Below are 10,173 nucleotides of genomic sequence, written 5' to 3' on the forward strand. Positions count from 1 at the left end.
CAGGCCAAGTATACGTGTCATTCTCGGGATCAGAACTCCTGCAGGCTTCTTGTCACCACAGGGGTGACTGCCGAGAACAGGTAACATGTATTGAGCCACGCCATGTGCTTTACAGTCTTGTGAGGCAGGCACTCCCGTGGTCACCTCTCTTGACACCAAGGATGCAGAGGCTCGGAGGAAGCAGGTGACTACCCCAAGGCCACACAGCTGGTTGGTGGTGACCCTGGCATTCCAGGTCAGGCAACCTGAGGCCAGAGCCCACACTCCTGGTTACGCCCCCCTTCCCCCAGCCCTCCAAGGCAAGGCCCTGGATGGTGCAGCCCCTGCCCTCGGCAGCCCCACCCCACTCAGCAGACCCTGCAGCTCCAGCCATGTTGAACTCCCTTCCTACCACCCAGAATTGCCCCTTCCCTGTCAGAGTCCCACCAGCCCCTCAAAGCTCAGCCCACTTGGTTCATCCTTAGCGTGTTAGTGGGTTGTGTACCTGTCCGCTTCTCCCACCCCACCAGATGCTCCTGGAGGGCAGAGAATCCTTCCAGCAGCCAGCACAGTACCCTAGGCCTAGAGAACATCTTTAAGGGAGGGGAAGAAGGATGGCTGGATGGCTGGACGGATGAGGCGGTGGAAGGCTGAAGCCAGAAGCACCGCCCACCCCTGACTCCAGCTTCACTGCAGTACCTGCAGGACCAGGCCTAGGTATCTTTCTGCTGGTCAGCTGAGAAGTCTCCCAGGCACTGAGAGCCACAGCAGTCCAGGGGCAGCAGTGCCAGGGCCTCTTCTCACAGGCCTGGAGTGCCCGGACAAGCTGCAGAACCTGCTGGGCCAGACACTGCCCCACCCGGCCCTTCCTCCCCCTGCAGCATGAGGCTGGGGCCCCTGGAGTCTGTCCTTGGAAGGCTTGGCCTCCCCTTGCTCTCCAGCCAAGTTTGTTTTGCCCCTACCAGCCAGCCCCTAGGGATTCCTGCCTGGAAATTTATGCCCAGGAGTGAGTCCCCATGCCCCAGCACTTCATGCAAGCTTGGCTTCTAGATCCAGCTGCTTTTTGATTGGCTGTGTGTCTTCTGGCAATCTCCTATCCCTCTCTGGGCTTTCATTTCCTTATCTACAAAATGGGGACAGTAACAACTGGATTCTCCAGACATAGTATAACTTCACTGTTAGTAGTACTTTTCTGGCTTTGCTTAGGGTCTGCATCGTCTCCCAAGACCCTAGCTCCCTGACTGCCTGGGGGCCCACCAGCCACCCTGGGCACCCCTCTGGGGCAGTGGGTGGTGGGCTGGAGACAGAGGCAGCACCCAGGAACCAGCTGTAGCTCTCAGCCCGCTGCTCCCACCACTACCACCACCCAGCTCCTCTGCCTACTAATTGCAGGGTTGCAAGATGCCAGCTGCCTCCCAGGCCCCAGGTGGGTGCCTCCCAGTGGATTAAGGGCTCCCTGGAAGGCCTCCCAGTTCGCTAGCCCCACAGACCCAGCTGCGCTGGGGTGGTCTCCATGGTGCTCAGACTCTCCTCTCCTGCTCTGGGAGGGGCCCAGAAAAGGTGTAAACATAAAGCCTTCCTCAGGCTTTCGCATTTCCCAGGCTTCCCCCACACCAGAGAGGAGCATCCTGGGTCCCCCACCCCCGCTCAAGAACTAGCCATGGCTCCCCACTGCTGGACCGATAAAGTCTCGCTCCACATCCTGGCCCATGGTGGGTTTCAGACTTGCCCTTAAGCACGTTCCCCAGTGGCCTTGGTCTCAGGTCCCTGTTGCTCTAGGATGAAGTCCAGACAGGCCCCTCTCTCCCGCCCCCACTGGCTTCCCCAGCATCCTCTCCATGCCTGCCCCACAGCTGGAGTACCAGTGGCGTGGTCAGACAGGATGGCAGCACCACAGTGACTGGGGCGTTCCTCATCTGCTTGCACTGGGACCTCAAGCTCTGAAGGCAGGGGCCCCGCCTATGGGATCCTGAATCCCGTCCCCAACCCCACCACCAGGAAAGGAGGGGGAGTAGCATTCAAAGCACATGCACTGCCACCGGAGGTGGACCATGGCAGGATGAGGAAACCGAGGCCCAGAGACGGAAGGAACCAGCCAGAAATCACAGAACCAGGGTTCGAATTCGGGCAACTCCTGAGACCAGGTGTTCTCGGCTACAGCCCTCAGCCCAGGTCTGAGCCTGGTTCAAAGCAGAGGCTCTGTGACTGTTCAGGGAAAGGAGAGGGGGAGGGGAGAGTAAGGTAATAATGGTGTGAACCGCTGTCACCAAGCCCTCTTCTCTTGAGATCACTCAAGGTTCTTTCTCACCCAGCACCTGACTTGAGGCTCTAACTTAGGCAGGTCTGAGATGGGACGCTCATTACCTAGATGAGTTAAACTGAGGTACAGAGAGCCAAGTGGCTTCTGCAGGGGCACCCAGCAACTACGTGTGAGGAATCTCCAGCTTATTTTAATAGGGTCATAATCGTTTACTCCTTTGATCTCCATTCTAATAACGAGAGCAGTCAAAGAGCTGTGGATTCTGACCCCTAACTAAGCATCACCTACCTGAGCCTCAGTTTCCACGTATGTAACACGGGGTGCTGTGGGGATTAGAAAGGACATTTGTCAAGCCCCTAGCATGGGCTTCAGCTCCCAGCGCTACTGTTGTTTGTCCACCTTTGTCCAAGGACACCCATCATATCTGTGTGGAAGACCAGTTGTCCAGGCGGGAAACGTGCCCTTGTCCACACTGGGGTGGGGTTCTCTGTCCAGGATCTGCCTCTGCCTGTCTGCCCTGCCACACTCAGCTGTCCCTGCTCTCCGTCCCATCTCCCATCCCACCTGATCACCTTCCCAGTCGCCCAGGTATCTTAATTCCAGGACGGAATGGCGTTTAGGCGGTAACACTGGGAGAACAAAGGCATCTTTGTCTGTTCTTGGACCACCACCCCCTTCCGACCAACCCGCCCCATTGGCTGATAAACTGGAGTTAGGTGTGTAACAAAATCTCTTGGGAATTTGTCTGGTGGGAGTCCCTTACCAGATAAAATTTATCTGATCCCCCAGTCCCCAAAGGGTAAACTGAGGAAGCCGCCAAGCTAAGGGGGAAAGGGTAGGGTCAGAAAAGAGGACCCCCGCCAGGCAGTCCGCCTCTGTTATCTCTCTGGATGCTCATGACACCCCAGTGAGGTGACCCCAGGTATCATCCCACCTTATCAGTGAGAAAACCAAAGTTGAGACCCTCAGGAGCTCCGTGAATCCGGGCCGTTGTTCTCTAGCAAGGATGCTGGTAACCACTGCCCAGCAGCTCCTGGTGTACTTTAACTGTAACTCACGCCCCTGCTCTGGCCTCCAGGGCCCTTGCAGGTCTGGATGGTGTCTGTGCACGGCTTCATCTACCACTCTCTCCCCATCGCTTACCATCCAGACCACTGGCCTCCTTTCTACTCTAAAACCCCAAGTCCGTTTCTGCCTCTGGGCCTCCGGGCACGCTCTTTCTTCCGCCTGCGTATCCTCCCCTAGCTTCATGAGCTACATAGATGTTCCCTCTCCTGTGTCCATGAACCTCCTTCTCAGTCCCTTGACGTCGATTTTTCCAGATGGTTTCTCCTGTAATTACCGATTTACTCACCTGGCTGGTGCTGACTTGCTAGCCTGTGAGTTCCCTAAGGCCTAGGATTTGGTGCTTATTAGTCACATTCGTACCCCCGACACCAATGCCTGCCACATAGCAGGAGCTCACTAAACTTTGATGAATGAGTGAATGGGTGAACAAATGAATGAATGAGTGCCCATGCTCCCTCCCAGGCCCCTGCTCTGGGCTCCCCAAGGCCAGTCCCAGAGGCTCAGGTCAGTCCAAGGCAGCAAAGAGATGAAGTTATAAACCAGGGCAGGCAAATGGACCGTGCAAAGTTTTTTGAGAGGAAACTCAAAGATACAGTGCTATTAAAAATTGATATTTCGATGAGATAATCCCTCTCCTAGGCTTTTAATTGATTGTCTAAAAAGCCTTCCTCTGTTGTTGTGCTTCTTTGTTTGCAGGGACCATTAATTTTTTTATGGATGATCAAACCCAGATAGACTAGAAGGGCCACCACACAGCTGATTCAAAAACAGTCACCAAGGCGCCAGGGACACCCATCTGGGGGTCGACCAGGAGAGGTGATGTGGCCATGGAGTTGGCTCTGGATTTGGGGAAGAGGAGAAGCCCCTGCACGTCCCGGGCATGCATGCGCACGCGCGCACACACACACACACACACACACACACACACACACACTTGCCCCTGCCCCCAGACCCAATAGACAGGCTCAGTGAAGGGAGGAGAAACAGGAGATGAGGGCCCCAAGGGTGGGGGCAATGGCTGTCGGGGGAAGCCCTGCTCTGGGAGTTGGGACCCCTGGGTTCCCTCCCCGACCCCCGTGCCACTAGTGGCCGGTTCCGCACCATTCCAGGCCTCTGTTCCCCCATCTGTCCCTTGCAGGGTGGGGCTAGAAGCAGACAGGGAAGAGAAGGGGAGTGAATAGTTGGGACCTCCAGCTTCTGCTGTTTCACCTCTCTGAGCCTCTGTTTCCTCGTCTGTCCAGTGGAGTGTCACTGGCACCAGTTTCAAGGTGGGGACTCTGAGGGCCGTACAGAGAGCCAGGAAGGGCTGCTGGTGCTCACACTGTTGTTAATCTCAGCATTCTTCTCCTGGCCCTCAGGTCCGCGCCCCTCTCCCCTGAGGCTGACTTGGACCACCTCCTTCCTCCTCCCTCCGGGATGGCTCTGAATCGGCCTCCACGCTCTGCTGCAAGGATTGTGGCTGTAGAGGTGTTCTGTGAGCACCTGTCTGCCTGGCCTCTGGCCAGATCTGCTTCTCTCCCGACCCCAGCCATCCACTCCATCAGCCTGACAGGCAGCCTCAGTGAGACCCCAGAGGGTCCCCAGCTGTAGAGCACCAAGCCGAGGCTGGGCTGGGCTGGCCGGGCCCCTGGCCCTTTCTTAAGTGCCTTGCCCATGAGCCAGCCTCCCTCACTCCCTCTCTGCTGCTCCATGCTCCTGACACCTCTTTTCTGGAAGGGAGAGACTGGCCAAGTAGGGCCATCTTCCTGGGTGTGTGGTTTGTGCAGTCACACAGGGCCTCGTACTTTGAAGGACCTTGTGTTTGGTTTAATGCTCTGTTGTCAGTGTCTTGAAATTACTAATAATTTTACAAGGAGTCCCACATTTTCATTTTGCACCAGGCCCGGTAAATTTTGTAGCTGGTGTTGCTGTCAAGGGACAGACCTGCTTCAGGAAATGGCCAGAGGGTGGGTCCCCAGAGCAGAGCCCCTGCCTTTAGCCATCACTCGTCCCATCCAGAGGACTGGCCTTATCCCTCATCTTCCCTTCCTCACGTTCCCCAGATCCCCCAGCTCAGAAGCCCTGTGGCTCCCATCTCCTCCCTATGGGGGCTCTGAGCGGGGAATGACTTCTCCAGGCATCTCTACGGGAGGGGATTCTAGGGAGGGTGTCTTTTCTACGGGGAAAGCAAAGGGGTTCTCAAATCCATATGTTCCCTCCAGACTGGTACCACTTTCGTCAAGTGGAAGCATGGAAACCACAGAACAGATGAGACATGAATTCATTTAAACGATCTGTAGAATTCATAATAGCCCTCAGTCACCATGTTTTTTTTTTTTCCTCCAGGCAACAGATATTAAAGGTACAACGGCTTTGACCTTTTATAGGTGTTGGAACATTTTCCTCCATCAATGTGCATCCTTAGATGGTAAAAGGGTAGAAATCCCTGCAGAGCAAACTGGCAAAATGCAGCTAAAACAAAGACGGGTCACTTTTAGAAACCTGTCCTAAGGAAGGCTGTAAGCCTGTGTAATATAGAAGCGTGGGTACAAGTATTTAGCCACACAGCGCTCATTGTGGCATTGTTTACAAAAGCAAAAATAGAGACAGCTAAACAGCCGGTGGTCAGGGGCTGGTGAAATACATGACAGCACATTTCTCCAGGGGGATGCCGGACAGTCAGCAAGATGAAGCTTGTTAAAGAAAAGGGAGTGAGTGAAAAATCAGATCTGAATATAGCATACAATGCCGGCTTGGTTTTCTCTCCGTTTGTGTGGAAGAATCGACACCACAATGTTAGTGTCGGGGTCGTTATTTTTCTTCTTTTTTATCCCTGACTCTCCTGGCTCCTGGTGGCCAGTCGCCAAGGAGTCAGGGACACTTGACTTTCTGAGGATCTCTTCTATCTGTCCCTTGCCATCACCCCTTCTCACTACCTAAGTCAGACCACCTCTCTCCTGTAAGACTTGCCTTCGCTTCCTGTCTTGCTCCCCACAATTCCATTGAGACCCCTCCATGTATTCTCTAAGGGCAGCCAGAAGGATTTTTGCAAAATGCAAATTGGATCCTATCCCCTTCCCCGTTTAAAACCCTTGACTAGCTCCCCATTACTCTTAAGATGGAGACCAAACCCTTGAACTGGCTGTCAAGACTCTGCATAGCCAGCCTCAATGAGCACCGTGCGTCCCCATCTCCCTCTGCATTCCAGCCACTCGGGCCTCCTCCCACGCTCTTATACAGGGCAGGCTCTCTTCGGCCACAGGACCTTTGCACATGGCAGTTCCCCCAACTCAGAACACTCTGCCATCCCTCTCCACCACATTAACACACCCTTTTGCTTTCACCTTAAGAATCACTTCCTCAGTAAAAGCCTTCCCAGGCAGGTCAGGTGCTCCCCATACCTCTTCCAGCACCCTGTAGCCTCTTTCCCTCTCTGCCCTCATGAGTTGCACCTGCAACTGTGGAGTTCTTAAATCCACACCTATCGCTTTTACTAGACTAAGAACTCCTGAGAGGCAGGCTGTTCTTGTCGACCACCGTGTCCCCAGTGCCCAGCGCCTGGCACAGAGTTAAGTGCTCAGATGTTTGTTGAATGAATCAGCGAATCCGTGAGGGAGGGAAGGCTGACCTGACCACGCGGCCTCCCTTTACTGCTGGCTGCCATGCCTGTCCAGGGAACAGCTTGTCAGTCCTGCTAGTAGCATATGACACATGTGCTCAGGATGGCAGCCCAGAGAGAACTGCCTAGAGAGAGCCATGTTGGGAGATGGGGCTGGAATGTCACCTCCTTCCTGAGAGCTGCTCTCTGCATCCATCGGAAATTGCCCCTTGCCCAGCCTCCTTGGAAGGAAGCAGAGGGAGCAAGGGGGCCCCATCTCCTTCTTCTCCACCCCCCTCCTATTAGTCCCCTTTGATGTGAAGGTTCCTGGGGAGGCTGGTTTGTGTCACTGTCCAGCTGAGGGAGGGAGACAGATCAGGGCCTCATCTTGACTGGCGAACTGGCCCAGATCTCAGTGCTCCTGTACAGCAAGTGGAGGGGCGCCAGCCTGTCACCGACAACATTTGAAAAGAACTCACCAGTCTGATGGCTACGGTAAGGTTCCTGGGATTCTGGGGATTCCTCCCAGCTCCAGATTTCATCTCCTCTGCCTCTGGCTCTGTCAAACCTGCCCTTTTCCCAAGAGCAGACCTGGGGGTATGGGAGGAGTGAGGACTTTGCTGGAGGCCCCCCTGGGAGACCAGCATGGACAAGGATCCCCATCCTTCTAGGTTATGTCAAGGCCCCCAAAAACAGAGACTTCATGGTCTCCAGTTCAAGTCCGGGCATGGCTACATCATCCTGGACAAATTCTTTTTTTTTTTTTTTTTTGCGGTATGCGGGCCTCTCACTGTTGTGGCCTCTCCCGTTGTGGAGCACAGGCTCCGGATGTGCAGGCTCAGTGGCCATGGCTCACGGGCCCAGCCGCTCCGCGGCACGTGGGATTTTCCCAGACCGGGGCACGAACCCGTGTCCCCTGCATCGTCAGGTGGACTCGCAACCACTGCGCCACCAGGGAAGCCCCTGGACAAATTCTTCTACTTACTGGGCTTCAGTTTTTCTACCTGTGCAATGAGGATTGCGACATCTACTCGAGGTTGCTGCAATGAGGTTCAGTAAGCTCGGATGGCATTTCCCCAGCTGTGGACTCACACCACCATGGCCGGTAGAATGATGGGAGTCACACTCCACACACTCCACCATGGGCTCGTGCTACGCATAAACGATTCTGTGTTCATTTTTCTTTTCATCCTCTGACAGTTTCAAGAAGGTCTCAGACAGGTGGAAGTGTAGGTTCAGCGTTTCTCTAACACTTGCTAAACTCCTTTTTAACAAAAGACTTGGAGCTAGCTTTCTAGGCAGCAGTGTTAGCCAGCACACATTTAATGCATTTGTTTTATTTTTCAAGGTATTTTATTTATGTAGTTTGCTCTTGAAGCAAATAGAAAAATGTGAGGTGATTTAAAGAAAGGCACTGAGCAAATAATAGCACAGGAGACACTTGAATCTGGGAAAAATCACAAAGGGGCTGGAGTGGCTAGGGCTTGGGAAATATCGTTCCAGCACAGGCGAAAGTACTTTGGGTGAAAATACTTCGAAAACTGTCAAGTGATGTACAAACAGGAGTGTGGGCGAGGGACCAGAAGGGTCAACACCAGAGAAGGGCTTTGGGTTTCCTGGGGGTAAATCTTGGGCCTGAGTATATTATTAATGATTCAAAACCCAGTAACGTGTGATAATAGCTCTCCCTCCATTCTATACACCAGGCACTGGGGAGATGCTTCCACCGATGCTATTTTATCTAACTCTCATTGTTCCCATTTTAGGGGGAGGAAATTGAGGCTCCAAATGGTGAAGGGTCTTGCAGCACATCTGGGATCGACCCCCACGTGCTTCCCTGCCTCTGTCCTGAGTGAGGATTTTCAAGTACCCCCTCCCAGCGGGACGCCTGGGACAGGCCCTGAGGCCTGGGCTGCGCTCAGCACGGGAGAGGTAATATATCGGGGTGTAACTCCTCACAGAGCACTGTCCCCACACCCTCCCCGCCAAAAGAGTCCCATTGGAGGGTGGAGGTTATGGGAGGAGTTATCACTTGTTAGACTTGGCACTTCTTAGACTTGGCACTGAAAGCACAATCCATAAAAGGAACGATAATAATTTGGACTTCACTGAACTTAAATTTTACTTTGTGAAAGACCCTGTTAAGTGGATGAAAAGACAAGCTACAGACTGGGAGAAAATATTTATAAACCACAAAAGGTGCTTTACATATTCGCCGAGTCCCAGCCCGAACCGATTTGTAAATCCACAAAAGGACTAGTATCCAGAATATATAAAGAACTCTCAAAACTCAACAATAAAAAGGCAAATTATCAAATTAGAACATGGGCAAAAGACATGAGCAAACATTTCACTGAAGAAGAAACACAGATGGCAAATAAGCACATGAAAAGATGTTCAACATTAGCCAGCAGGGGAATGCGAATTAAAGCCACAATGAGATATCCCTACACACTTATCAGAATGGCTTGGAAAAAAAAAAAGAAAAGTGATAACAACAGCAAATGCCGGCAAGGATGTGAAGAAATGAGGTCATCATACATTGCTGGTGGGAATGTAAAACGATACAGCCACTCTGGAAAACAGAGTGGCAGTTTTTAAACTAAACATACAATTACCATATGACCCAGTAGTTGCACTCCTAGACATTATCCCAGAGCAGTAAAGATTTATGTTCACACAAAAACCTATACATGAATGATTATAGCAGCTTTATTCATCACAGTCAAGAACTGGAAACAACCCAGGCATCCTTCAGTGAATGTGCAAAATAAACTGTGGCACATACGTTCCATGGAATACTATTTGGCAGTGAAAAGGACAAAGTAATGATACTTGCAACAGCTTGGATGGATCTCCAAAGGATTATGCTGAGTAAAAAAAAAAGCCAGTCCCCAAAGATTATGTACTTATGATTCTAATTTTAAAACGTTCTGGAAATGACCAAACTATAGAAATAGAGAACAGATTAGTGGTTGCCAGGGGTTAAGGAGGGGTGAGAGGGGGAGGGAAGTGAGTTTGGCTATAAAAGGGCAACAGGAGGGATCTTGTGTGATGGAAATGTTCTGTATCTTGACTGTTTCAATGTCAACGTGCTCGTTGTGATATTGTACTCAGTTTTGCAAGATGTCACATTGGGGAAACTGGGTAAAGTCTCATGGATTCTCTCCGTATTACAACTTACAACTGCATGTGAATCTTCAAATATCTCAAAATAAAAAGTTTAATTAAAAAAAATTTGGGTGACAGTACTGCAGACAGAGAGTGGATTGGGCAAAAATTAGGAGAA

The sequence above is a fragment of the Aethalodelphis obliquidens genome, unplaced genomic scaffold, assembly GCF_003676395.1.
Source record: "Aethalodelphis obliquidens isolate GAN/ISIS:26980383/991018 unplaced genomic scaffold, ASM367639v1 scaffold20, whole genome shotgun sequence".
In the NCBI taxonomy this organism is placed as follows: Eukaryota; Metazoa; Chordata; class Mammalia; order Artiodactyla; family Delphinidae; genus Aethalodelphis; species Aethalodelphis obliquidens.